We start from the raw sequence: 26,553 nt of genomic DNA, 5'->3' as shown, positions 1-26,553 counted from the left end.
AATGGTAGAATTTGACCCCGTAGAACTCAGCAATTAAGAGATGGCTACTCCATTTTGTATTGCTGTGTTTGTTGGCAATCAAATGTAACACAATTATTGAAATGGTGTGGGGGTTGTTGTTTTTAGTGGATCACTTAATAAAATTGATTTTTTTAAAAACGCAGAGGGTTCTTGTGTTGTTGTTGTTGTTTTAAAAAAAGCTTAGAACAGAAGGTTAAAATCACAATCAAGGAAGACATATCAGAATGAAATGCTTTCTAGCCTCCTTGAAAATATGACAGAATGTTGTGCTACTGGAAGTGAGAATTAAACCACACACGCCTGATGCTAAACAACTCCACATCCTGATCTCCTCTTGCATAACATATGTGAAAACAAAATCGCAATCTTTATTGTGCCAGATGCCGGAAGAGATGAACAATTAAAAAAAAAAAAAAAAACCCAACAACATCCGCCATAAATCATATCTAGTGAAGAGCAAGGTATTTTCACAGTAAATCAGGATGTGGGTTTTGTTTTTTGTTGGGGTTTTTTTTTTTACAGAAAAATTAGATGGTATTTGCATGAAATCATAATGTCAAATTAAGTAGAAATTATTAAAGCAAATGTCAGCTTTGAATTTGCTTCAGCAGGGAGGGGAAAAAAAAACCCTTGCAAGATTCGCTCTGAGCTTCTCCACCAAAGTACAGGCTTCCATCTGCTTTGGCAACTTGTTCCATTTCTTTGCACTTGTCACCATCCATGGATTATTAGAATGCATTATTTTGTTTTCTGGCCTGTGTTATTTCCGGTGCAGATAAGGAGCGAAAAAGCAGTGGCTTGCTCTGTCGGGTGAGCACAAGGAGTTCAAAAGAGAAAACAGAGGCAGCCCCAAAAAACATTTCCAACAGGTTACAACATATGCACACTACATCGAGGATCAGGAGACTCAGGCGCAGGCTCTCTGTCCGATCCTTGAAACTCCCCAGGCCACAAACACTGCTCTGCATTGCTTCGCAGCCTCCTTACGTGTTTCTGCCTGGCTGGAATGTGCCCTAGAACTCTGACAATGGCTCTTGCCTGCCCGGGTAGAGGACAGAGAGGGCTATGTGTAGAAACTAGCCTGTTGTACAAAGCTGAAATTAATATTTGTTGCTCCACCCACTTTTGCCTCTGGCCCCACCTGCCACTAGAACATGGCCCCTGAACATTGTCCAGAAGGGAATGCGGCCCTTGGGATGTCTGCCGTATGTTAACAGGGGTTTTTCTGTTACAAGGAGAGGAATTCTGCCACTAGAGTGAGATAGAAGATTAAGCAGAAGAAGGGGGGACGTTATGATTGATTTGTTTGCTGCATTTTTATGAAAAGGTGTGCAACGAGCAAACACACAGGCAGCCTCCCGAAGAGGCATTGCTAGCTCTTTCAGGCTTCTATCTTCATTTCTCTGAAGTTTCCTCTTAAAACAAAGCCTCAAATTAGTTTTTAATTTCACCTGATGAGAAATTTCACAGGCAATTTTTCACACTCATATGACTGAAAATACCACACACACACACACCAGAAATTGGGAGGTATTTTGGCTAGATGGAACGCTTTACACTTGCATTTTTTTAAAAAAAAACAAAAAACTTGAGGCAAATTTAAGAGGTGATTGGGTTTCGCAATGACATAACGGCTACCCCAGAGTGCCCGCTGAGTTTTTCATCTTTATTCCTGCATCAAGAATCACAGAGCCCAGGTAACTAGTTCTGCCATTCATAGCACAACATCTGTACAATGATTAGAGTTTGGAAAGAACTTTAGTTTGGTCTGCATTTTAGATCAATTCCACCTAATTCACACTTTCCCATTCAACCCAGGAACTGAAACACAGCTATTATTTGAATTTTGCAATGCAGTCCTCCAACCAGACAGTAAGTACAGAAATGCATATATTGGTGGAAATTGTGCATTAAAAATTTTATATATATATATATATATATATATATATATATATATATATATATATATATCCATTCTAACAGAGAAATCGCTTGCGAAAAAGGCAAAATTGCATTAAAAAATGCGTACTTTGGGAGAAAGGCACACTAGAATGCCAACAGATTTTCATTACAGAAAAACATTCACGCCAGCTGATGAAGAAATGTGGTGAACTGAGCTATATATTGGGAAGGAGGAAGAGAAACTGGAACTGACTGTTATACAGACTTATGTTATATGGGCTCTGCTGCTGCAGGATTTGTTTCAGTGGCTCCAGCCTCCCTGCCTTAGGTTCAGAGTCCTCCTGATCGCCAGCATCAGACTCAATAACATGGAACTCATCCTGACTCCCAAACCAGGTGGGCACTGCAGCCTCTGACTTGGTGTCTTGGTGACTGCTAGACTCTAGCGCAGGCATCCCCAAACTCGGCCCTCCAGGTGTTTTGGGGCTACAGTTCCCATCATCCCCGAACCACTGGTCCTGTTAGCTAGGGATCATGGGAGTTGTAGTCCCTAAACATCTGGAGGGCCGAGTTTGGGGATGCCTGCTCTCGGGTCATGACACCCAAGTACCAGCATCATGACAAATCACGAACAGACCCCTGAATTGAAACACCTGAACTGGATGTCCAGAGATCCTGCCTTCCCTGGGCAACTGATTTACACCAGGTCTAACCGTTCACGTGCCTGTATATCTGCACACAACCCATCGAGAGGTAATAAGTCTGAATGGGCCAATATGTTTGTTACTTGAAAAGGTTGCAAGGAATGCTTAGATAATACTTTAGTTCTAAGTAGGCTGCAAAGACATATGAGAAAGCAGCCCTTTGCAGGGGACTTGGGATTGAGTTATTGGAGGGGATGTGCTATCTGAAGGTATTATTTCGTGGTGTTCTCCTAACAATTACGTTTCAAAAAGCTTAATGTTTGCATAAATAAATATCAAAGGCTGCAACACAGTAGCATGTGTTTCTACCTCTCATAAACTACAGCTGCTACAACAATAACCTTTCAATTCCTAGACTGCACTAGCAAGAAACACTCATTTAAATTGTTTTTTCTTGCAGCCCAAGCATCTTAGCAAAGAAGTCACATTGACCGGCATTTTATACACAAGTGAGTAGTTTTCAGCCTTTTGGAATAACAACAGCCAAGCAGAAACTATATGTTATTTAACAATAACAAAATTATAGAATTGGAAAGGACCAGAAGGGTAATCTAGTCCAACCCCTTGCAATGCAAGAATATCCTTTACATTTTTATGTATCCGTTGAATTAAAACAACAACCAGCTGCCCAAGCATTAAATTCATAAAGCATATTCACAAGGTCTCAAAGCTTGACCCAACCAGCAGGGGGAGGGTCAAGGAAATCCTTATTAAAAGAAAAAGAAAAACCAAGTACAGAAAAGTCATTAGGTCCTAAGGCCTTTGTAAAGAGCCAGATTGCAGCCTAGTACCTAAAGGACCAGAAAGTTGGGAGCTGAGAGTATATCTGATGCCACAACCAAGAAGGCCCTGCTCCTAATGGATAATCACCAAACATTTCAGCAGGAACACCAGGAGCAAGGCCACAGATATTGAGTGGAGTGCACACAAGTGGTCATTAGGGTGCACTATAAACAGAGATGGATTTAAGGGAGCGTGATTGGTTTGGTCACACTGGGCATGGAGTCTTGGGGGTGCCACAACTATGCTTTAGAATGGGTTGCAAGAGGCAGGGGGCACCGAATTTTGCTATTGCACAGGGCACCACAGAAATTTGAGATATCAAGATCGACTACAGCTGTAAGGCAGTAAAGAATAGAATAGAATAGAATAGAATAGAATAGAATAGAATAGAATAGATCTTTATTTCTTGGTTGCTGTATCAACTCAATTAAGACACTCCACATGAAGTAAAATACTAATAAGCACAATACAATACAGAACAATAAACAAATAAAATAAAATGACTTCAAAGTCCAGAATTTCCATTTAAGGCCAAAATTGCTCTAGGAAAGAAACTGTTCTTGAGATGGCTTGTTCTTGCCTTCATTGTTCTGTATCTCCATCCTGATGGCAGGAGCTCAAGGAAATGATGACCAGGATGTGATGAATCTCTTGATATGTCTAGTGCCTTTCTATGGCACCTGATGGTATAGCAGTGGTAGCAGCGGCAGTCAAGTCTCTTGTACTGACTATCCAAGCTTTTCCAAAATCACCAAGATGGCAGAACTGGCCTCTGGGTCTCATTGTTTCCATCAGCCAAAGGCCACTCCAAGTTCCTTCACAGGACCTTCCACCATAAGTAACAAATGCCACTAAATCACAACACCATTTCATCTGACCCCCTCCAGCACCAAGAACAGCAGCATCTGCCAAAAGGTTCAACCTGAGTTCCTCCAGTGGTATGCTGTGTTTTTATTTTTTTCATATATCTATCCAACTTCCTTGCTTCTAAGGAATTTGAGTGGAGCAAGTCCCGTCTACATCCTTAGCATTCTACTGGTACATTACGTTGTGTGTGCAGATGAGTAGAACATTGCAAGCCCATGGAGCAGAGGGGGGAGGTCAGCCCCGAAGCTGCCACTTACCAGAGGTCTCTGGCTGAACAAAACGAACTTGCTTGGAAGAACAACCTTGCCCTTTGATTTCCTGGCAACTGGTCAGAAATCGAAAGAAACAACCTGGCAGAGCCTTGTTTAGGAATGGATAGAAGTGTCAATTTCAAGTTCTCATGATTCCAACTTTAAGTTTAGTGAGGCACCTAAGTTTGCTTGTGTGTGTTTCTAAAGGAAGAAGTCACCAGGGAAATTTGTCAGCGTTTTAGTGTTCATTTCTCCTACGATATACCTTTTTAAAGCAGTGAATAGAAATATTATTATTATTATGGAAGTGAGAGCTGGACCATAAAGAAGGCTGATCGCCGAAGAATTGATGCTTTTGAATTATGGTGCTGGAGGAGACTCTTGAGAGTCCCATGGACTGCAAGAAGATCAAACCTATCCATTCTGAAGGAAATCAGCCCTGAGTGCTCACTGGAAGGACAGATCCTGAAGCTGAGGCTCCAATACTTTGGCCACCTCATGAGAAGAGAAGACTCCCTGGAATAGACCCTGATGTTGGGAAAGATTGAGGGCACTAGGAGAAGGGGACGACAGAGGATGAGATTGTTGGACAGTGTTCTCGAAGCTACGAACATGAGTTTGACCAAACTGCGGGAGGCAGTGGAAGACAGGAGTGCCTGGCGTGCTATGGTCCATGGGGTCACGAAGAGTCGGACACGACTAAACAACAACAACAAGTCTTATACAACAATGCAAATATGAATTTGTGCAAAAAGGACCCCCACAAAAGTTAATAATTATTTCATGTCAGGTTTTGCTATATCCAACCTGGAGTCTCCCGCTAGCTTGAGCCAAAATACTCGAGTGCCTGTTTGCTCTCAACTCTTTCCTTGGTAAAGAAATCACAATGTTTAAAGAGAAGGCTTCTTGTTTAGTAGCGGAGTTTCTTCTTAAATTTTATGTATCGTAACTTGTCTTTGGAAGGAAATATGCCCCACACTCAACACTGCCTCGTTTGTTTGGACGCTTCACGAAACTGAAGGTTTCAGTTAGGAGACCTGGGGTGGTGTGTGTGTTTGGTGGAGAGTGGCGGGTGAACCAATTTCTCTGAAAGTAAATGGAAGTTGGTTCACAGTCATTCTAATTGGATGAGCCAGATTCAGAAAAAGGAAACGGTCCGGAAAAAATAATACCAAGAGACTTTCAGGTAGATTGCGACCTTGGACACACATCTTCTGATTTTTTTTTTATTGCAACTGCCCAGAACAAGCAGGCCAGCTATGTCCCATCTCCCTTCACCTAGTTGTGGGAATAGTTTTTAACTATTGGCCATGCTGGCTGGGCCTGATGGGAGCTGTAGTCCAATTTTGAGTATACCCAGTTGGGGAAAGCTGCCTCAAAGACTACAACTGCCATTTGGGCCTTCTGTTATCTTCCTTTTAAAAAGCAAAACAATGCACTCTCTAATGGAAGTTCTACACACACACACACACACACACACACACACACACACACACACACACACAGTAAAAGTTCACTAGACTTTCCACATTTGTTTCATCATGACCAGTACATTGCTAAGTGATTAATTTTCTTTTCTAAAGCCATGTGATTTTACACCATTTCCAACTCCTACTTCCCCGAACCCCCAGCCAGTTATTTTCATTTTGTAAGCAAGGCGGTGGAACGAGAAGGAATTTTTTTTTATTATCATTTATTTTTTATTTTTTGCTGTGATGTGACATCATGGCAAAATGTTTCCACCTTGGTTTATAGCAGGATCTATGCAGATTGCTTTGAGAAGTTGCCCTCGTAAATAACAACAAAGCAGTGCTGAATTATCAAGGCTGTAACTCAGGCAAAAGGTGCTATCTCCATTTATATTATATGACCCCAGTGCAACATTCTTAATTGAATTGCAGGCATTCATCTAATCAGCTGGTCGGCAATATTTTCAGCACTAGGATGGAAAAAAGATTGCTCCTGTCTAGTTGCCACCCCTTGTAAGCTGAATCGCTACAGATCTGTACACAGAGTGGAGTCACTAGTAAACTACCAAAAAGCAGTCAAATATATATAAACGAACAAATGTAGACTCTAGCTATAAAATCTGGATTCAGGAGAGAGCTGTGCATCTCTAAACATGCAAATCCATCCCCTCCTCCTGAACCACTTAAGTTGAACCACTTAAGTTGGGAAAGAGATGGGAAAGTTTGCCTAACAGATTGTTGGAGTATATACTGACTTTCTAATAGGAAGGCTTCTGATCAGGGTTCCGAAAATTTCTGACTCAAACAAAGGCTGATATCAATATCATGCCATTGCCTTGACACAGAAACTTAAAGCCCAATCTTCCACATTTCCTTCTCGTCAGTTCTCTTTGAACCATGGCTCACAGTCTGCAGCAAAAGGCCTGGGTTTGCCAGCAAGTTCTTGCTTGAGCTTTGGCCAATTCCACCTCTCAGACAAGTGTGGAAGCATGAAGCATGCACTTTCAAATACCAGTTTGCCATATTCACAATTCACAGTAGGAAAAGGCTCAAGCGTACACCTGAAAACATAACAACTCTTTACCACCTTTCTAAGGGTTTGGTTGTAGAGTGGTGTCAGAAAGTTAACCTGTTTTATTAATTATTACTATTATTAATTGCATTTACTGTACATCCCACCTTTTTGTCCAATGAGCTTAAGGTGGGGTAGGTTAGACTAAGAGGCAATGGCTTACCCAAGGTCACCCAGTGAGCTTCTTGGCCTTGTGGGGATTTGAACCCTTCAGGGTCCTAGGCTGACACTCTAATCACTACACCTCACTGACTGCCATTATCCGTCATGGGAAAAGAAATCGCATTCAAAAATTATGAAAGGGTAGGGGAAAGTCTGGTGAAACTCTTACTTTTGAGGTGGCTGGGGGATCTTTGCAAGGGTCTTTTCTTGGATTCCACAAATGATCTGACCAGTGCTCTGTACTCTGCAGCCTTCCTGGGTGCCTGTGCTTCCTGAAAACAGCAGAACACCTTAGCTACTGAACACAGGCAGAGTGGGAGGCTGCCTCCCATGTGCCTGACAGCTGCTAATTGTTATTTTTAAGAGAAATATTTTATAAAATCAATTGGGAAATATATACTGTAGGTAAAAGGAAAAACTTCCCTTAAAAATAAAACCAGTGGGGCACACTGATCTAAAGCCCTCAAAAGTCAGCCTCCCCGGCTTCTATCCTTCCATGAGGCTTTTTCAGATCAGGAAATGTGGATAGTTGATTAACCTGCAGAGCACTGGAGAATGGGAAAACACACCCACAACGCTTTCGACCATATTGCTGTGATAAGGTAAGCTCAAAACTCTACACTCAGCATAATGGTGGCAGAATGTTAAAAGATCTTCTGAACGAGACAGATTTATTTAAAAAAATGAAAGTCTATTTAAGGGAGGAAGAGAACTTTTCAGAAATTGGACTGCAGATTTTTGGCACAGCACTAATTAGTTATGTGAGTTGGCCTCCAGTATTGTGTATTACAGTTTTGCATACTAGGTATGTGTACTAGACTCTGGAAAAAAAAGTCCTGTATAAATCAATATTTGAAGGGTCTGGCCAAAGTGAATCATATGGAGGACTTTTTGAGGGGATTAGCCAAAATGCTCAGCATTTCTGGAGCTGTCACTGAACTTCACATGGACAAATGGGAGTGCGGTGGGGTAGGTCCTGCTGAGGCAACAAGTTGTTTGACTACAAAATTCATCAGCCCCAGCCAGAGTGGCCAACCATCAAGGATAATGGGACTGGTGTCTAATGTATCTTGGGAGTGGGGGACACACCAAGTTTGAGAAGGCTGGTCTATACTAGGGATGGGTGAATCTGTCCATTTTGCTTTCTCATAGATTCAGTTCTCTTCAGTGTGCAGTATTTATTTATTTATTTAAAAATCTATCTTGCCAAGAATCCCCCAGCATTTTAGTATACATCTCTCCCCGATATACACACTTTGCAAGCACTTTTTCATCATTTGATGTACGGCCAAATCTTCTTTTCACCAATCCATGCATTATTTTTTATGCATAGCTTGTTCCAATAAGACAATTTTTTTGCACACATTATTTGGTTAACGAACTGCATCACCGAAGTGTGGTTTTTCTGGTGGATAGCTCTATTGTTTTGGAAACTGCAAACTGAGGAGTTCCCCACTGAAGGGCAAACTAAGCTGAGGTTCTCTCCCCCCACCCCATCCATAATATATCCCATTAAAAACCCAATAATGTTATCGTTTAAAGTCTATTAACAACCCCCCCCCCCAACGAAAGAAACCAAAACAAACCCTCATCATCATCAAGTTTGGGAATGTCAAACACCTCTGGTCTTCCGTCTGTCAAAATAAACAAGACAAAAAAACGTAACTTTGGGGTTGGCCCTGAGAGACAACCTCCGCCAGAAGCATGAATTAGAAGCCATTCATGGCTTTTTCTCTCTCTCTCTCTCGACAGAAGCCTTTCACTATGCTGGGGTTTGAGAAAGAGGAAGCGCTAAAACAATGGCTTTAGTCTGGGAGAACAATTTCTGTTTTTCAAGAGAGAACTCCCCCCCTCCTTCTCTCCCTCGCCGCTTCCACCATACCCTGGGACACCAGGGCTCTGTCCCTTATCGTGAACTGCAACTTTTCATATCACGCCCAGCTCTGCCTTCTCCTTGGACCACCTCCTCCTTTTCAATACCTCCACAGTGTAGGAGAAAAGCCACACTAAGCCCCCCCCTCTCTCCCCTCTCCCCTTTCTCCCCCACACCTCCTATTTTCTTATATTTGTGTAGCTGTTAGACATTTTGGAAAGGAGGGGAGTACCAGCCAGCCTTTCACAACAAAAGAGCTACTGTCACTCCGCCAGTCCCAGACATGGTGGAAACCAGCCCACAGGAAAAGGCCTGGCTCCAGCGTTAGGCCCCGGCCGAGCACAGTCACCGCATTCACTCAAATTGGCAACAGGTCTCAGTGTTCCTGGCTTTGAGCTGTGAACAAGGGTCGGGATTGAATAACCAATTATACAACCGCTGACTGAGTTTATCCAAGGTTTGCAAACTGCTATAATAGCCCAGTATTCAACTGGCTGTTTTATCCTTTTCCAGATATAGTGTCATATCTCCCCTTGTGCTCCATTTACATGTCATTTTATTACATACATCCATTAAAAAAGGTTAATACAATGTCACAGCCAGTGCCTAAATGATGCTATTCAGCATCCATACCCCTGGCTGCTGCAATTCGTACAGGCACCTCTCTCTCTGTTTCTTACACAAACACACACACACACACACACACACACACACACACACTACTGCATACATTGTGCACAAACTTTCCTGTAGCAACATGAAGTCTGTTGCTAGCAAGAAGTGCGATGTGCTATATGGACTCCACCAGCTATAAAATGAAATTTGGAAAGCTAAGTAGAAGTTATCAACTCAGACTTGCAAACATGCATAGGGAGGCAGCTCTCAAAAGCCAGATGCTGGAAGTCAAACTGCTTTTTAAAAGACTTCCACTCTGAAGGCAGGCTCATGGTTAAAGGCAGGTAGATTTCGGCTTTGGCAAGGGTGCTGGACACCAGTCGCCAAAAATCTGGTGCTGACCATTCTGGCCCTCAAGGGAGATTTAAAAAACAAACAAACAAACTCAGCGACATCATAGTTGCAAAAGTAGAGATTTATCTAGTTTTTAAAATCCAAATAGCAGCCAAATGTGAGTAGTACTTTGATGAAGACCACGACTGATAGGGAGGACAGTTTAACCCTTTCCTCTCATACCACATGGTCCTGATGAAAACCACCGCCTGAGGGAGCCCAAACTCAAAGGAGGCCTCAGATTTAGACACTTGCTAATTTTTGGCACTTGATCCAAAATGTATCCTTTCGGTGCTTTATTTTGTTATATCTGTCGTCATAAAAAAAGTCTGTGGTGGAAAAGCTTCAAAACTTGGAAATGGCCTGGACCTCTCTGGAATTAAGCGAGGGCCAAAGGATTGATGTCCTTTCCCCAAAGACATTCTAACAGACACTGAAACAACCTCAGACTAGAATCTGGTTTGGGGAAATCTGGTTGTAGATGTGCCAGTTTCCCCTTTGTCCACACCAATGCCCAACATGCAAGCATGATGTCTGACAAACTTCAAGCTGTGAGATCTGGTAAGGTTTGGCATTTGTGCTCAACTTCATGCAACCATAACCTGGTCTAAACAAATTCAGCGCTGCCACCATTCTCCCCAACCAACATGGCGAATGTTTACATGAGGGATACATAAGGCTTCACAATCTAATGCCCCCCCCATTCCTCCTTAGATCATTAAGCTCCCTCGTTCTTTCTGCACAAACAAAAGATGAGCTAATAAAAGTTCATCGCTTTCTTCTTTGGCTAAGGGGAGGGATTAATGGGGTATCTTCAATATGTGAAGAAGCTGACATTTCAGCTATAATTTTGGCAGCAGGCAGATCCCATTTACCTTCTGTCTTGCCCTTACCAGACTACAAAGAGGAGAAAGGCAGAAAAAACAAGGAGAGAAAGTTGAAAGAACGTGATAAATATTTAGGATGCTCACGCTGAAGTGCAAAGAAAACCAAGTTCCAAGGAAAGGAATGCTGTTTAGTGCAAGCTCCTGTTTTTATGAATCATGTACCAAGTACAGCCTTATTTGGGCATTCATTACTCATGCAGAGCCAATCAGGTGAGGGGTAGAGTAGGGTCATACCCTTAAGTCTTTATCACCCCCATCCACATGTAGAGGTGGAAGGTGCAGAATTTTGGGTTGTGTTGTTTTATTCATCCAATGGGGTTATTGTTGTGTCGTGGCTTAAGAAGTCCAGATACGCATCTTCAATAGAACAGTTCTTTATTCAGGTAGAAGTGGAAGGTGCAGAATTTTGGGTTGTGTTGTTTTATTCATTCAATGGGGTTATCAAGCATAATCCTTAGCCAATATAGCTAGAGAGGGAATTATGGTTTAGGGCAGGGGTGGTTAACCTGTGGCCTGCAGAGGATGTTGGACTCCAGCTCCCATCAGCCCTAGCCAGCATAGTCAGAGATCAGGAATGATGAGAACTGCCTGGGATGAGGGTATCTAAAAAGCATCTAATCCCCAGTGCATCCAACCAATGAACACTTCCTGCAGACACCATGCTGTCAGGAGAGCCATTCCACCTGACGCCAGAACCAGGCCTTTAGTGTGGATGAATGGCAAAGCAGAGATTGCCCAATCAACATCCCAGACAACCACCTCAAAGGGACGGGAGAAATATGCTGCCCTTGAGGGTGGCCACTTTGAACCCAGCCCATTCAAAACAGAAATGTGGAGGGTGTTTGTGTGTCTTAAAACAGCACTTTTTTTAAAAAAAGGAAAGCTGATAGTTAGAACCACAAATGAGTTTGAGTGCTTAGTTGATGCTTGGCGCCAGAGCATAGCTGCCCATGTAAGGACACCCACCTCTTGGCTTAACCGGTAAGCAACCTGCATCAAGAATTGTTAGGAGGTCCCCCTTTCCCTTCCCTGGGAATTGTAGCTGTGTGAGGGGAACAGGGGTCCCCTCAAAACTCCCAACACCCTTAACAAACTACGGTTCCCGTAATTCTTTGGGAGAAGCCACAACTGTATAAAAGTGCCACCATAATGCTGTCAATGTATGGTGTAAACATGACTTAAATGGCTGGCATCCGGGTGCCAATGACGTGAAGTGGAAGCTGTGAAGAACTTGCCTGCAATGCATTGAACACCCCATCACACAACAAGAATGGTTCTGGAAGCACCATCCTATTCGCAATATGCCTCAAGTGGCCTGCATATCCAGTAGTCACAACAGTCAAGGTTACAGTACCTCTTTCAACTCTTGCTCTTTTCAACAATGCAGAAGCACACTTTTCTCTTTTCCTTTCTGGACACTTTTCTTTTTGCTGAGGAAACTGTTTTAATCTTCCTCAATTCAAGGTGTTAACTGATTGGCAGCCCTGCAGTTACACAAGCAGCCCAGGCCATCCGCCTGGCCTTCTGCTTAAGGCTCTAACGATTTAATGTCCTTATTTATTTACTTCCACCCCTGTTGGCGGCCATACTTCTTTCCTTCTTCACTCCTCGGTGAGATGCTATAAACCTGAAAGGATTTTGGTGAAGCCGTTGCCTGGAGGTGGCCCATACGGAGCGTGAGCCAATCATGCTCAGAAGGGAAGCTACCGTACCTAAACAAACCATTATCGGCTCATCTTCTGTCTTTGTACTTCATCTCCTTTCCTTTTCCTTTTTTTTTTTTTTTTTGCTATTACCTCACGGGATTAACTTTTATCTCTAATCTCTGCTCTGGCCAACTGTCAGGGAGCCTAAAAGCCTCCCGGCTTTTAATCTGTGTGTAATAATACTGCTGTTACTAACAGATAACTGTGAAGCAACATGGATGGAAGGGCGATCCGCACGCCCGCAGAAGGGGCTGGCTTGTCAGAAACAGCTGCACCGGCTTCTCACCTGAGAGGAGAAAGGGAGGAAGCCACAGCAAGCTTTCCATAGTTCAACAGTGTATCACACAATCCATTTGTATATGCTAATGGTGAACTCGGTTCTCTGAGGGCTCATCTTCATGCAGGGAGTGAGTGAAAGAAAGAATAGGGAGCTCCAGCAGGAAGATTTATTGCAAGCCGACCACATGAGAGTAAGTGTGGTGTAGTGGTTAGGATATTGGACTGAGACCTGGGAGAACGGAGTTCTGGTCCCCACTCAGCTATGAGGCTTACTGGGTGACCTTGGGGCAGTTACTGTCCCTCAGCCTAACCTACCCCACAGGGTTGCTGTGAGGATGAAACAGAGAGACAGAGAACCATCTGCGCCACCTTGAGCTCCTTGGGGGAGCTCAAGGCAAGAAATAATCAAATTTCAGAACAAATTATTTCTTGTGGGGAACACATTTTTAAGAGCAACTCAGTTCAAATGCATGGGGCACTATTGCAACACGTAGGTGTAGGGGTAGGGGAGAGATTCGATTCAGTTTGCATTGGAAGGCAAATTTATCTAAGGTGCAGTTTCCAAAACACAAAACGTGAACTGGTTGTAAGTGACTGTCAGTCCCAAGATCAGAGTTGTCCAGGCCTCTCACTTATGTTGAAATATTCAGGCAAATTAGGAAACTCGTGCTTGAGGACCAAACTTAATTCGTAAGGGGGCAGAAAATGCTAGCAAAGGGAGGGATCCACAAAACATGAGGTCTAGAGAACTGGATTTTGTTTTATACCACTTAAAATAAAACCAATGGAAGCAGCGATTACCACGAAGGCAAACTTCTACAGGTTCTAGATTGGGCGATACCACCTCCTGGGAGGCACTGGAATGATCTGGGGGGCGGAGATGGTAGTAGCCTCTGCTGCAATTGGGGGTGCATTGAATAAAAGTAAGGGGTTGGTGGAAGCATAAAGAAAGAAGAGAATAAAATGTTGAATAACAGTCCCTATGCGTTCCATCTTTTGTGTACTGACACTTGCTGCCAGGTTGGGTGCTGTTCTGGAATGGCGACAATTCCACCCCTGGATTTGGGTTTTCCCAGACTTGGGTGAACCCTTTTCGGCTTCACCCAGGCCTGTGAAGTGGATCACAGCTTGCCTGCCTATTTGGCCAATGGCAGGCTGGCTGTGGTACCTTGGTTTGCTTGCTTAAAGTAGATATGATTTCCAGAGGGTGCTGAGTTTTAGTTTTTTCCTTAAAAGGGTGTGATAGGTCAATAAGTTTGGGAACCTCTGTTCTAGATTCTAGCCAGCGAAGCACATATAAAATACTGTATTTATATTAGACATACAACTTTTCTCTTTTTCTTTGTTGGGCTCAGCATGCATTAAATGGTGAATGTGCATGTCAGTGATTGTACACATTCATCTGTGTTGAAAGGCCACTTTTTCTTTTTTTTACCCGTTTTCCAGTCAATATGGAGAATCACCAATGGATGACAGAGAATGCAAGCTGATCATATGCAGATGTTTCATACATTGCTTGGTTAAATTTGTGTATATTGCCAAGCAGAGATCCTTCAGATTGTCCCTTAGCCAAGAGACTCATTGATTGGGTTTGCTTCTTCCCCAGTAGTTACTCCAAGATGCTCTGCATCTTTGAGCATGCTCAGGCTAAGGGTGAAGGTTATTATATTTCAGCACACATATTTGTTTGATGCTGTGCTATTCTTTATTTAACATGTCAAATAAAAAACTCAGCAAACCTCAAGTCAAAATATCTACATTTAAACTATTTATAAATATGTAGTGGGTTGCTACTTGTTTAATCTCTGCTACGATGGAATTGATTTTTAAAAACTATTTAACTTCATTTTAGTATTTCATTATATTTTATTGTAAGCTACTCTAGGGACCGTGTTGTGCTGAATATGCAAGCTATAAATATACTGAATATATACAGTATGCACATTGTCTACATCAGTGTTTGTCAAGCTTAGGTTGAAGATGAAATTGGACTACAATTCCCATCATCCCCAGTCAGCATAGTCAATGGTCAGGGATGATGGGAGTTGTAGTCCCAACACCAGCTAGGGACCCAAGCTTGAAGGGTACTCCTTCAATCTCATACACTACCTAGGTAATCTACATAGTCCTGCAAGCAGAGGATGTGGAAACAGAAATAGACTGGGAAATACGAACAAAGTAAGCAATTAACACACTGTGCACATTGTCCAATGTTATTTGCAATGTATGCATGCTGACCTGGCAATGGGATGCATTGCAGCCTGGTTTATGCACAACACACTTGCTTTCATTGTGAATGTGCACAATTATCAGGGTTTATGCACATTCTCCATTCATCTCAGATTAACTGCAACATACGTGTGTGTGTGTGTGTGTGTGTGTGTGTGTGTGTGTGTGTGAATACACAAACACTCACATATATGACTGTTTTTGTTCAACAAAAAATAAAATAAGGTGATCTAAAAGCCAAACAAATAAACAAACACATTTAGTTTCTCTGAAACCCACATGCATTTTTAATCTGGCTGTCTTTTCAATCAGCATCTGGCCCCTTTATCAACAGTTCTTTCTATCCGTATGCTAGTATGTGTCTCTTTGTCAGTGAAGGACAATTAGCATCTAGAAAGATTAGTAAGGAATAATACAATGGAATAATCATTCACCTGGCGCTCCAAAGTACGCTTGCATTGATCCCATACTATGAATATATTTCCACACACACACACACAGAGCTGAGAATCATAGGTTAATTTAGCTATAGAGACCATCAACTTTCCAAAGACCCAAGAAAGAAAATCATATTTACAAATATGCCAGCTTCAATTTCAAGGTCTACAAGAAGATTACAGGGGTGGCGGAGGAAATATAATAAAACACAAAATCGCTTTTTCCTCCCCTCCTTTGAGCACATCCAACAAATCAAATCTCTCAGATCCAAACAGCGCCATAGATATGTATGAGAATGAAAATAAGGAAGATAAAACTACATACACATAAGGCCAGATAAAAACCATCTAATGTGTTACTATAGCTTGGAGTGATGTTAATAATAGTAATAAAAAAAAAAACACCCCTGCTTAGACGAGGCATTACCCTCTATCCCCATCACATACAACCTATATGTCATTGCCAAAAGGAGATATTATATATATATATATGGTATTATACCTCAGTCATCTGCACTGCAAGAGGAGGATTGTTCTGCCCAGCAAAGGCCATAGACCGATTTTGTACAGGATGAGGAAAGATGGGCAGTCTTTTTGCTGCCTCCATCATTCCGTTGGCTGTTGGAAGTTCGTACCAGACGATGAACGAAGAAGACAAGTAGGTGCCCTGCTGTTTAAGTATTGTTTTGTACTGTGCCGTTGCCTGTTACGTTTCCACGAGACTGCTGTAAACCACTTGAAGTTTTCTGAGTGGCGGGTGGCATGGAAATAGCTATAATATTTCAAAAGGGAAGATAGAAACCATCTTGGTGCTGGAACTTCCTCTGTGGACACACATCCCCTCCTGCATGGAGATTTACCAACAACTGTGGGAAGGATCTTGTTAACTTTTAACTCTGTTAGAGTTTTTGCCTGACAATACTGACTTCGGGGGGGGGGGGACTTTCTTACTGTAAGAGCTGTTTGCCAGTGGAACAGCCTCCCTCAGAAGTTGGTCGACTCTCCTTCCTTGGAAGTTTTGAAGCAAAGGTTGGATGGCCATCTGTCATGGATGCTTTAGTTGAGTTTCCTGCATAGCAGGGGGTTGGACTAGATAACCCTTGGGATCCTTTCCAACTCTACAGCTCTATGATTCTTCAAGACATAATAACTCTGCTTAAACTGTGAGCATCTTGGACTCACACAGCACTGTTGTGTTCCATGCATGCGGTAACAAGAGCCAATTGCATGTTTGTGGAATGGTGGGGTAGAGCTCCATTCACCCCAGATGACTGGCCCTGTGAAAGAAGCATCAACTTTCTGTCTGAGCAGAGATAAACATCAGCTGGGTGATGCATGCCTGTAGCCCACTGTTTCTAGGGGACAAAATGCTTCTCTTTCAGGAAGGTTTATGGGAAGCTTCTACGTGAGCATGAATTTCTGGGTCACCCTAGCAATTTCCACTTAAGACCCATCTCCCCCACATCCATGGACAAGAATGGAAAATGTAATATAGGACAAAGTTAGAAAGGAGAAGTGTTTTGTGAGGGGGAAGAGTTTGCTTTCTCTAAATAATAAGCATGTCAAGATTTCTCACTTTTCCTATTTATGGTATTTTCAGCAAAGATAAAAATACCAGAACATAGTTGGAATGGTGGTTCTCTCCCCCTCCTCTCCTTTTGTCACCTCTCATGAAAACTTGGTTAATTAGTATTGCATTGAGTGATGGCCTTAGTGTACATGTGACAATATTCGCCCACACAACAGCTCACTGTGCCACATTAGAACTTAATTAGAAATGGGCCTGTGAATGCCAAGTCTTAACACTGATCTAGGCTTCTTTAAGAATTGTTGTATGATGTCTCATTTGGGGAGGCTGGGTAAGAGAGGATTTAGTGGTAAATGCTATCAGCTGGATTTCAGGTACTTCGCCAGGGGCCTTGTTTAGGTAATTAAAAGGCACGGGGGTGCAGGCCCATGGTGCAAATTTGCATACATTTTCTGTATGTTGATTTATATATACATCAATGCGAATTCAGGTCAACTTTCAGATGGAGGGAAACTCAACTCTAGCTCTTGCTGTCAGAGCTTGCTATGGGGAGCCAGTAGGATTTCCTGGACCCAATGTGCTGTGTGTGAAAAGAAATCCTCCACAAATTAAAATGGTGGCTGAGTTGTCACTAGCACTCCACTTTGAAGAGTGCCAAGTTACTTTATAAGTAAAGTTTTTTAAAGGTTTTTCTTTTAAAGAGAGGTGCTATTTGTTGTTGTTAAGGAGGGAGGAAGAGGAAAGCTGGGGCATGTTACAGGTCCCCCCCCCCAACATCCCTATCATAAGGATGGGGAAAAGGCCTGGGGGCTAAATGCAGCTCTCTGGACTTCTCTCATTGGCCCTTGAGGTCACACTCACGGATACACCCCTTCTCCTCATGACACACTTCTCACCAGCCCTGCTTTCTACCCTCATTGGGTGTGTTGACTGATGGAATGTGTCCCTGAACTCTGATAACGCCTCTTGCCTTCCTGGAGAATCATAGAATTGTAGATTTGGAAGTCCAACCCCCCTGTAATGCAGGAATCTCAGCTAAAGAAGGCATACTTTGCCTCCTCCCTATTCAGCAGAGTTTTCCTGGGTAGGCCTTTTAAATGTGATTGTTGGTGGTGGTGGTGGGGATGTATTGGCTTGTTTTTCCTTTTATTGTGCATTTTGTGTTCTCATTTTGAATTTTTATATTGTGAACTGTCCTGTCATCTTTGGATAAAGGGTTGTATACTTATATTCATCAGCATCTGACTAGTGGAAGTTCTGAAACCCAACATTTCTGGACAGAGCTCCTTCCTATTTCTACCTAATATCTCTTAACTGAGGGAACTGGGGATGTTATCTTGTATCTCCACTATAAACAGCTGCAGTTCCAACAGAAGTCAACACCTATACATTAGGAAAATCCTCACACTGATTTCTGCCTGTTATACAGACAGCAGAGACACCCTACCAGCCCCCACTACGTTCAGATGTTAGAGATACCCTCTAGCCACAAAATGTCATGAGACTATATGACTGAACGTCCGGCCAACTAGTTGTGTCATTGGGTACATTAAAGCAGTAGGTACGTCCTAAAGAATCTTTGATATCAGGAAACATTGTATTTTCTAAGTATGGTGAATCTCTACACATAGATGTTGACAATATTCCCAGAAACTCTCAAAACTTACCGTCCTTTGATCAAGTGGTCAGATGGTGCCTGACCCTTCTAAAACCCAAAGTGGAGAATCAGGCCATGAACCACCATGGAATTAATTGTGCTTAAGCTTTTCATGTTCTGCATTGTGACAACAATGTATAAGAAATGGAAAATACTACCACGCAGTCATGGCAGGACAGAATGGGTGGGAGGATGTAATTTAATAGTCTGTAGCAGACTTGCGAGCACCCACATGAAAGGATAGCTTGAAAACCCCAAAGTGTTACCTAGCAGATTCCAAAGGTCCACCAAATCCTTTTAACTACTGCTCATTTCAGCAAAAAAAATCATTTGAAAGCCACAATTAATCCATGCTGTTTACAAGTTCCTCAAATTGCATACCACCACTTTACCTTAATGATTTGCGTTTGGTCTTTCCTGGTTACAGATAGGTATTTAAGGCGTATTCAAATTAAATGATTTCAAAACCCACAGGAATTATGATAGCCAAAACTATTGTCGATCATGTTGCCCTTCAATTCAGCATCCATTTATCCACCATTGGACCCAACAATGCCAATGGGCTTTAGTAGTTATAACTAAGTGTGGGACTTCAGTCTTTCATACTCTCCAGTCTTCTGGTGCAGGGATGCTACATTTTCCTTGGACAACAATTTTGTCTCCAGAAAAAATGTATTCCCCATCACCACCTAGCACTTTAATTGCTACTGGGACTACTTTGTGGAATGTGACAGTATCATGTATTAATTATTCTACTGAACGATGCCAGTGGCGTCAATAGTACTGGGTGACAACTCCCTCCACCCTCAGTTTCAGAATGTCTGTTAATGTTCTTGAGATATTGTCATTTAAGAGTTGCTGGTAGTTGCCCAGGATGGAAGAAGATTCATTGGCATTGTGTAAAACTAGAGTGCAGGCTAGAAATATAAGCATCCCTAATATGCAGTTGGGACGCAGGTGGCACTGTGGGTTAAAACACAGAGCCTAGGGCTTGCCGATCAGAAGGTCAGCGATTCGAATCCCCACAATAGGGATTGCTCCCGTTGCTCGGTCCCAGCTCCTGCCAACCTAGCAGTTTGAAAGCATGTCAAAGTGCAAGTAGATAAATAGGTACCACTACAGCGGGAAGGTACCGGTGTTTCTGTGTGCTGCTCTGGTTCGCCAGAAGCGGCTTTGTCATGCTGGCCACATGACCTGGAAGCTGTATGCCGGCTCCCTCGGCCAATAACGCGAGATGAGCGCCGCAACCCCAGAGTCGGTCATGACTGGACCTAATAGTCAGGGGTCCCTTTAACTTTTAATACGCAGTTACACATTGTCTGAAGGATAGGGTGGGCTACCACACCTCTGTGGTATAATATAGTTATGCATATCCAAAAACCCCTTATCAAAAGCACACAAGGAGAAACTTCCAAACTTGACTCAGCATTCAGTCCAGGAGAAATCCAGTGACATAGGGACATCTCAGCAAGTTTGCAAATCTTACTGAAACTCATTCAGATGCCATCAAAATCCTTTACATTTTTGCCTGAAATCTCCCCCTTTCTCAATTTGCTTGAATTCCTCTAAAAAAAGAAATATCAAAAGACACAGGTTGACATTAAAAGTTGCATATTCTAATTTATATGTATAGGTGAAAATTCAGAAGTAAATAGTGTAATGTAAATAGAAGCAAAATCAATTTCACCATGGTGGAAAAGAGCAAGGCAAGGTGGCCTGTGTGCTTCCTTAGTTGGCTGTCCTGGTACTTATTGTTGGATGAGCAGTGTCAAGGCTCCTGAACTAACTTTTGATGGTTCTTAATCTTTAAATTGGACTTGGACCAAACAGCCCTGCAGATAAATAGAACACTTGCCAGTTGCTAACATAGGGAAGAATGTAACATTGCACTACATTTATCATTCCACCTGGGCAACCTTGCAAGATGGAATTATCCATCTTCTTCTCCCACCATGCACTATTCTGGGAGTTCTCTTGACACCCCCCCAGACAATTTTGAGGGGCATGTGGGGACATGAGAGGGAGGAAAGTGGAAGTCCTTGTGCAGGCCATCCACTGACGGGACTTATTAGCGGAATCCTGAGCTTCTTATTTTCTTAAATCAAAATTTGCCACACCAAATTAGCAACAGTTTGTACAGCAGTGCACCACATTGCGACTTTTTCTGCCTTGCAGTCTCTGGAACCCAACTGGCAACTAATGCCTGCCTCTCTAACAAAGGAAATCAGCTTCATGTGAGAGCTAACCTAATAAGATTTAACAGGGCATTCTCGTCTGATTTAAGAGGTCTATAAAGGAAAAGCAATGAATCAAATTACCATTTTAAAAGAGTAATTTCATCACTCCCAACTGGTTAAAGCTATGAGCCTAAGCAAACTTACCTAGGCGAATGTTCCACTCAAATCCATGGAACTTGCTTCATAAAAGGGCAAGGCAGGCATTAAGGACAGAGATGAAGCGGAGGAGGAGGAGGAGTTTGGACTTGATATTCCGCTTTTCACTTCCCTTAACAAGTCTCAAAGCAGCTAACAATCTCCTTTCCCTTCCTCTCCCACAACAAACACTCTGTGAGGTGAGTGAGGCTGAGAGACTTCAGAGAAGTGTGACTAGCCCAAGGTCACCCAGCAGCTGCATGTGGAGGAGCGGGGAAGCGAACCCGGTTCACCAGATTACGAGTCCACCGCTATTAACCACTGTACCACGCTGGTTCCCATTGGCCAGCATTTTAATCTCAAAGGCAAGGAGGGTTGGGTGCCTCAGGACCAGGGGGCAAGTGCAACCCTCAAGGGAGCCTATCTGATTCCAGCTGGGCAGGAGTTCCACAGAATCGGGCCCACAATACTGAATGCACAGCTCCTGGTGGATATGAGCCATGAATCTGAGCCATGTAGGAGGGCTAACTGCGACTCCTCCAAAGACCTCATTGATGGGGAAAGGCAAATGAGGAATCAGGCAGTTGTTAAGGACCATGCAAATCCATACAAGAACTTTGAACTATCACCCTTCCATACCTCCAGTTTACCTACTGCATACTTCATAAGGTATGTGTGGCCAATGAAAAATTGGGGGTTATCTCAAGCTCTACAGCAATCCTGTACAGAACTACACATTTTCTTCGGTATGTATGTAAGTAGTCATCAGTATAGTTCCACTGGCCCAGGTCCAAAACTTGAAGAAAACAACAACACCCACAGTCACGTAAGGAGTCCAATTAACAACTGGAGATATCACCAGGCAGGAGACACATGCAGGGGCAGACTTGTCTTTAAATTTCAGTGGTGCCCTGTGCAAGGCCAAAATTTGGTGCCCACCACACCTCTCACCTTCTGTTCCGCTCAATTCAATGCGGCAAAGTTGCAGTGCCCTGGGGTGCCCCCTAGCCTTGGCGCCCAGTACGGCGGAGCCAGTCATGCAGCCCTAAATCCGCCTCTGACACATGCCAGAAGAAGCTACTGGACAATGTTCCACCACCTATGCCATCTTTAGTTATGTTTGCTTCTACAGCACAAGGTAAGCAAATGTGGGGAGAAGGAGAGGGAGACCAGCAGTCTGTCTTGAAGAAGTTAGAAGCATGGCAGTGTGGACAGAACAGAGGAAGGTGTAGAAAAGAAACTACTAACACAGGGCGGATAATGCTAAATAGTTCTAGTCAAAGTGGTGCAGCGGTGAGGGTACAGTGAGCCAACATGGTGCCACCTAGATGCTTCTGAACTACAATTCCCATCAGCCCCAGCCAGCAAGCCCAATGGAGTGATGGAAGTTGTATTGAAACATCATCTGGAGAGCACCCGGATTAGAGTGCTGAATTCAAACTGGGGAAATGCTAGTTCAAATCCCCACCCAGACACAAAGCTCGCTGGGTGGTTGGGAAGAATGAACCTGCCAGTTTTGGTTTCTCTGTTTCTCATTTGGCAGCTAAAAAATAGTTCTCCATATTTCCACATCCGTTTGATAATTTCCCTTTTTCAAAAGCCCTTGTGAAAATTCACCAGCATTTGAGTGTGAACTTCTAATATGCAAATTCATATGCAATTTTGTCTAATAGGCACATTTTTGCAAAGCAATTTCCCCTAAAATAATGCAACTGTGAATGCTATTTTCACTTATATATGCATTTTAATCTACACTTTGCACCAGTATCTGCATTTTTTTTTATAAAAAAAAACTACTTGACTGGAGAACTGTCTTGCAAAATGTGAACAAGTGCAATTTTTGCAGGATGGCTGTGATTTGGTTCTCATAGTGTTTTTGGAAATGTGAATTTGGTGGGTTCACCTTCAAAGCGCAAACTGAATCAAATTTCTCCTCCAGTCTTAACTCAACAATCTTGGGTTAGCCATTCTGAGAGTTGCCATATTTCGAAGAGAACACAATTGCCGATTTCTACTTTTAACTATGGATCGTTATGATGACTCTACCTATGAAAAAGAGGGTGTGTCCTGGAAAAAGAGGACATATGGCAACCCTATGAGAGCTGTTGCAACTGTGAAATAGGGAGGGGGTGCTGAGCTCTGGGGAGAAAATGTGGGCTGCAATAAATAAACGAGTAACCTAAAGATCCTAATTCTAGTAGGAGAAAATGGAAGAAAAATAGCTAGAAGACAAAGGCAGTATTACACACAACCTTCCCCTCCCCATAAAAGAATATCAAAAACTTGTCTCCTACCTTGTAAGCTCTCTGTTGGACTAATTTCATTCACATTTAAAAATATATACTGAAACATAACATTAAATTTTTAAAAAAGACTGACTTACAGAAGACTGAACTCTAGTCCTCTACTTCAAGCTCTGATCTGAAGATGCTGGCTTGATTATGTCCAAGGCACAATAACTGGAAATTGTTTTTAAAATAGTTTTGAACACACATTCCCCTTAAAAAACACAACAACAATTGTGCACATACACAGTCTCTCTCTCTCTCTCTTTCTTACTCTAATGCTTACACACAGAGATCCACAATGCAGCCTCCAAAAACTTGGCAACCTGTAAAAGTGCCCAGTCGAAAATTACTAACAGCTGGAGATGACAGTTGTTTTAACAGCTGAGCTGACAGGATTAATTTAAATGCACTGAAATCAAAAGTAGATAACACCTGTTTAGTCTTCCAGGGCCATTCGGCAAGGTAGGCCAAAGGGGGGGGGGAGGAAATAGAGAGAGAGTAACGAAGCCAGAATATTGTGCAATTGTGTGCATTTTCGAAGGACAGAGGGACTTCAGAAAGGAATGTCATAGTTTCCTGAAGAGGAAAAGGGCCAGGGAGGGGGACAAAGCAGAACTAGAGAGCCACCTTCTTCCATCGACTTTGAACATCTGGTTCCCATTCTGCTCCTCCCCTTTCCACCCCCCTCCACCTTGTCCAAGGTCTTTGACCCAAACCCAAGAAATGGCTGGAGATCAATGAATTTCAAAGCCACGCTTTCTCACTCTTGCATTGCAGCAATCCTCCTGGGTTAATTAATGTATTCTCTTTGAGCTTTTCGGTGCTCATCCCCTCCTCTGTTCCAGGCTTGCTGACTTCATTCGCCATTTTCTCCCCCCCCCCCCCGAACCAAAAGAAACCAAAATAATAAGAGGCCCACAGTCTTCAGTTTCTATTAAAAAACAAAACAAAACGATAAGTGCTGTGAATTGTTTACACCATAATAAAAATGATCCCATGATGAATTAGAATATAAGGCTCTATTTCAGGGCAGATTTCTGTCGTTGATGGTGTTGAATTGATCTTAACTCCTTTGTTAAAATAAATAAACCCAAACTTTCATTTGATGTATCTTTTTAGGAACAGGAGATAGGGGTATAAATTTTAGTAGTAGTAGTAGTAGTAGTAGTAGTAGTAGTAATAATAATAATAATAATAAAACAACAACAACAACAACCTATGATCTGTAGCTGGGTAGTAGGAACCAATATAGCATATTAGTTTTCCATCAATTGAAGTCAAATTTTATTGAGTTAATTCTATTCCAGATAGCCGTGCAAGTAATCTCCTGCACTATTTCAAACTCAGGGGAAGAGGAGAGATCTTGGGAATATTCACGGCCAGATCTTTCTAAAAAATTAATTGAAATGAATTTCAGGATTTTGTTTTGATATATCTAGACAACAAGGCACTTGTGACTCATGGAATTTGAATGGGCTTCTTTGGTTAGAATTTTGTTTATGCTTCAATACAATGGATCAATTTAGGTGGACTTCAGTTAAACATCTTCTAGGGTAGGTGTAGCAAATGGTGTGCCCTCCAGAAGATGAGGGACCATATCTCTCATCTTTGCTGAACACTGGCGAGGCCATCGCAGTCTGATAGGAGTTTTGAGTCTATTATCATCAAATGAGTAAGTCATTTTACTAATGGAAGTGACTCAAAGCAACTTACCGGGGGGCGACGACAAATCAATTACCATGAAAACAATAAAAACTTAAAAAACACAATGAAATCTGTACAAATAAATGACAGATATTGCAGATCCTACACCACAAGAGGCCACAAATGCTTAAAAACCATTCCAATTAAGCATCAAAATTGCAGGTAAAAAGGATATATATATATATATATATATATATATATATATATATATATATATATATATATGTATGTATGTATGTATGCCTGGCACCTAAAACTAGATAATGGTGCTAGGTGGGCCTTCCTGGGGACAGCATGTCCCAAGTGGGGAGCCACCACTAAAAAGGCCCGTTTTCATGTTACCACTCTCTGGACCTCCTTTGATAGGTGGATCGTGGAGAAGGGCCTGAGATTATGATCACAGAGTCTGGGTCGGTTCATGTGTGGAGAGGTGATCCTTGAGGTATTGCTGTATAATATACCACACTGGCTACTCATGTTCTTGGTGAACAGGAAACTGACATAGCAGATCCATCTACCCTACCACTGTCCAATCTGACTGGCAGCTACCTGCCCCCCTTGCTATAATGTTTTACCATTAAGCTACACTCTCCTAATTTCCCTATTCCATAAACCAAAATGATCATTAGCACAGCAGCAGCAGCAGCAGCAACATGACCAAGCTCATTCAAGCTGTATGAACGACAATGACTATTCAACAAAATGGAGGGTTTTAATCTTCTTAATGCCTCTTTCCTATTGGGGCAGAAAAATCACAATAAAGTAGCATTTGGAATAGGCATCACTGATGGATTTAAGCAGTGAGAAGTCAGGAGAGAGAGGCTGGAAAACTGAACTGTTTGGGTCAAGCCCTGACATCTGGCACATCTACTTTGGAGATCAGAGGTCAAAGGCCAATGCAGGTCACTTCAAGCAAAGCATAAGGTGAGTAACTCACCCCATATGACCAATAAACGCAGCAGCGTGTACTGCGTAGCTGAAACAGCATCCTGTCCCATTTCTGGAGCTTCGTTATATTGAATCAGCCATTAGTCCAGCCTTCCTCAACCTGGTGTCCTCCAGATGTTGTTGGAATCCCATCAGTCTCAGCCAGCATGGCAAATGGTCAGGGATGGTGGGAGATCTAGTCCAATGATGCCTGGAGGGAACTAGGTTAGTGAAGTTACAGGTAGGTAGCCGTGTTGGTCTGAGTCGAAGCAAAATAAAAAAATTCCTTCAGTAGCACCTTAAAGACCAACTAAGTTTATATTTTGGTATGAGCTTTCGTGTGCATGCACACTTCTTCAGATACACTAGAAACAGAAGTGTCAGACCCTATATATATACACAGAGGGTGGTGGGGGTGGGAGGGAAT

At 42.5% G+C, this 26,553-nt stretch overlaps 1 protein-coding gene across 14 annotated transcripts in view; it reads right to left on the bottom strand.

The window, feature by feature from the left end:
- Positions 1 to 26,553, bottom strand: part of SOX5 (SRY-box transcription factor 5) — a 729,285-nt gene that overhangs the window by 209,399 nt on the left and 493,333 nt on the right. The window contains exon 1 of one of the 14 annotated variants that reach the window (XM_035127892.2): positions 23,591 to 25,355. The exons of the other annotated variants lie outside the window; for them this stretch is intronic. The gene's annotated coding sequence lies outside the window, so the exon portion shown is untranslated. Of the gene's footprint in view, positions 1 to 23,590; positions 25,356 to 26,553 lie in introns of those variants that run through there. 14 annotated transcript variants of the gene reach the window in all.

The sequence above is a fragment of the Zootoca vivipara genome, chromosome 10 (assembly GCF_963506605.1).
Source record: "Zootoca vivipara chromosome 10, rZooViv1.1, whole genome shotgun sequence".
Lineage (NCBI taxonomy): Eukaryota > Metazoa > Chordata > Lepidosauria > Squamata > Lacertidae > Zootoca > Zootoca vivipara.
Note: the sequence above shows the minus strand (reverse complement) of the source record. Positions and strands in the feature narration are given on the sequence as shown.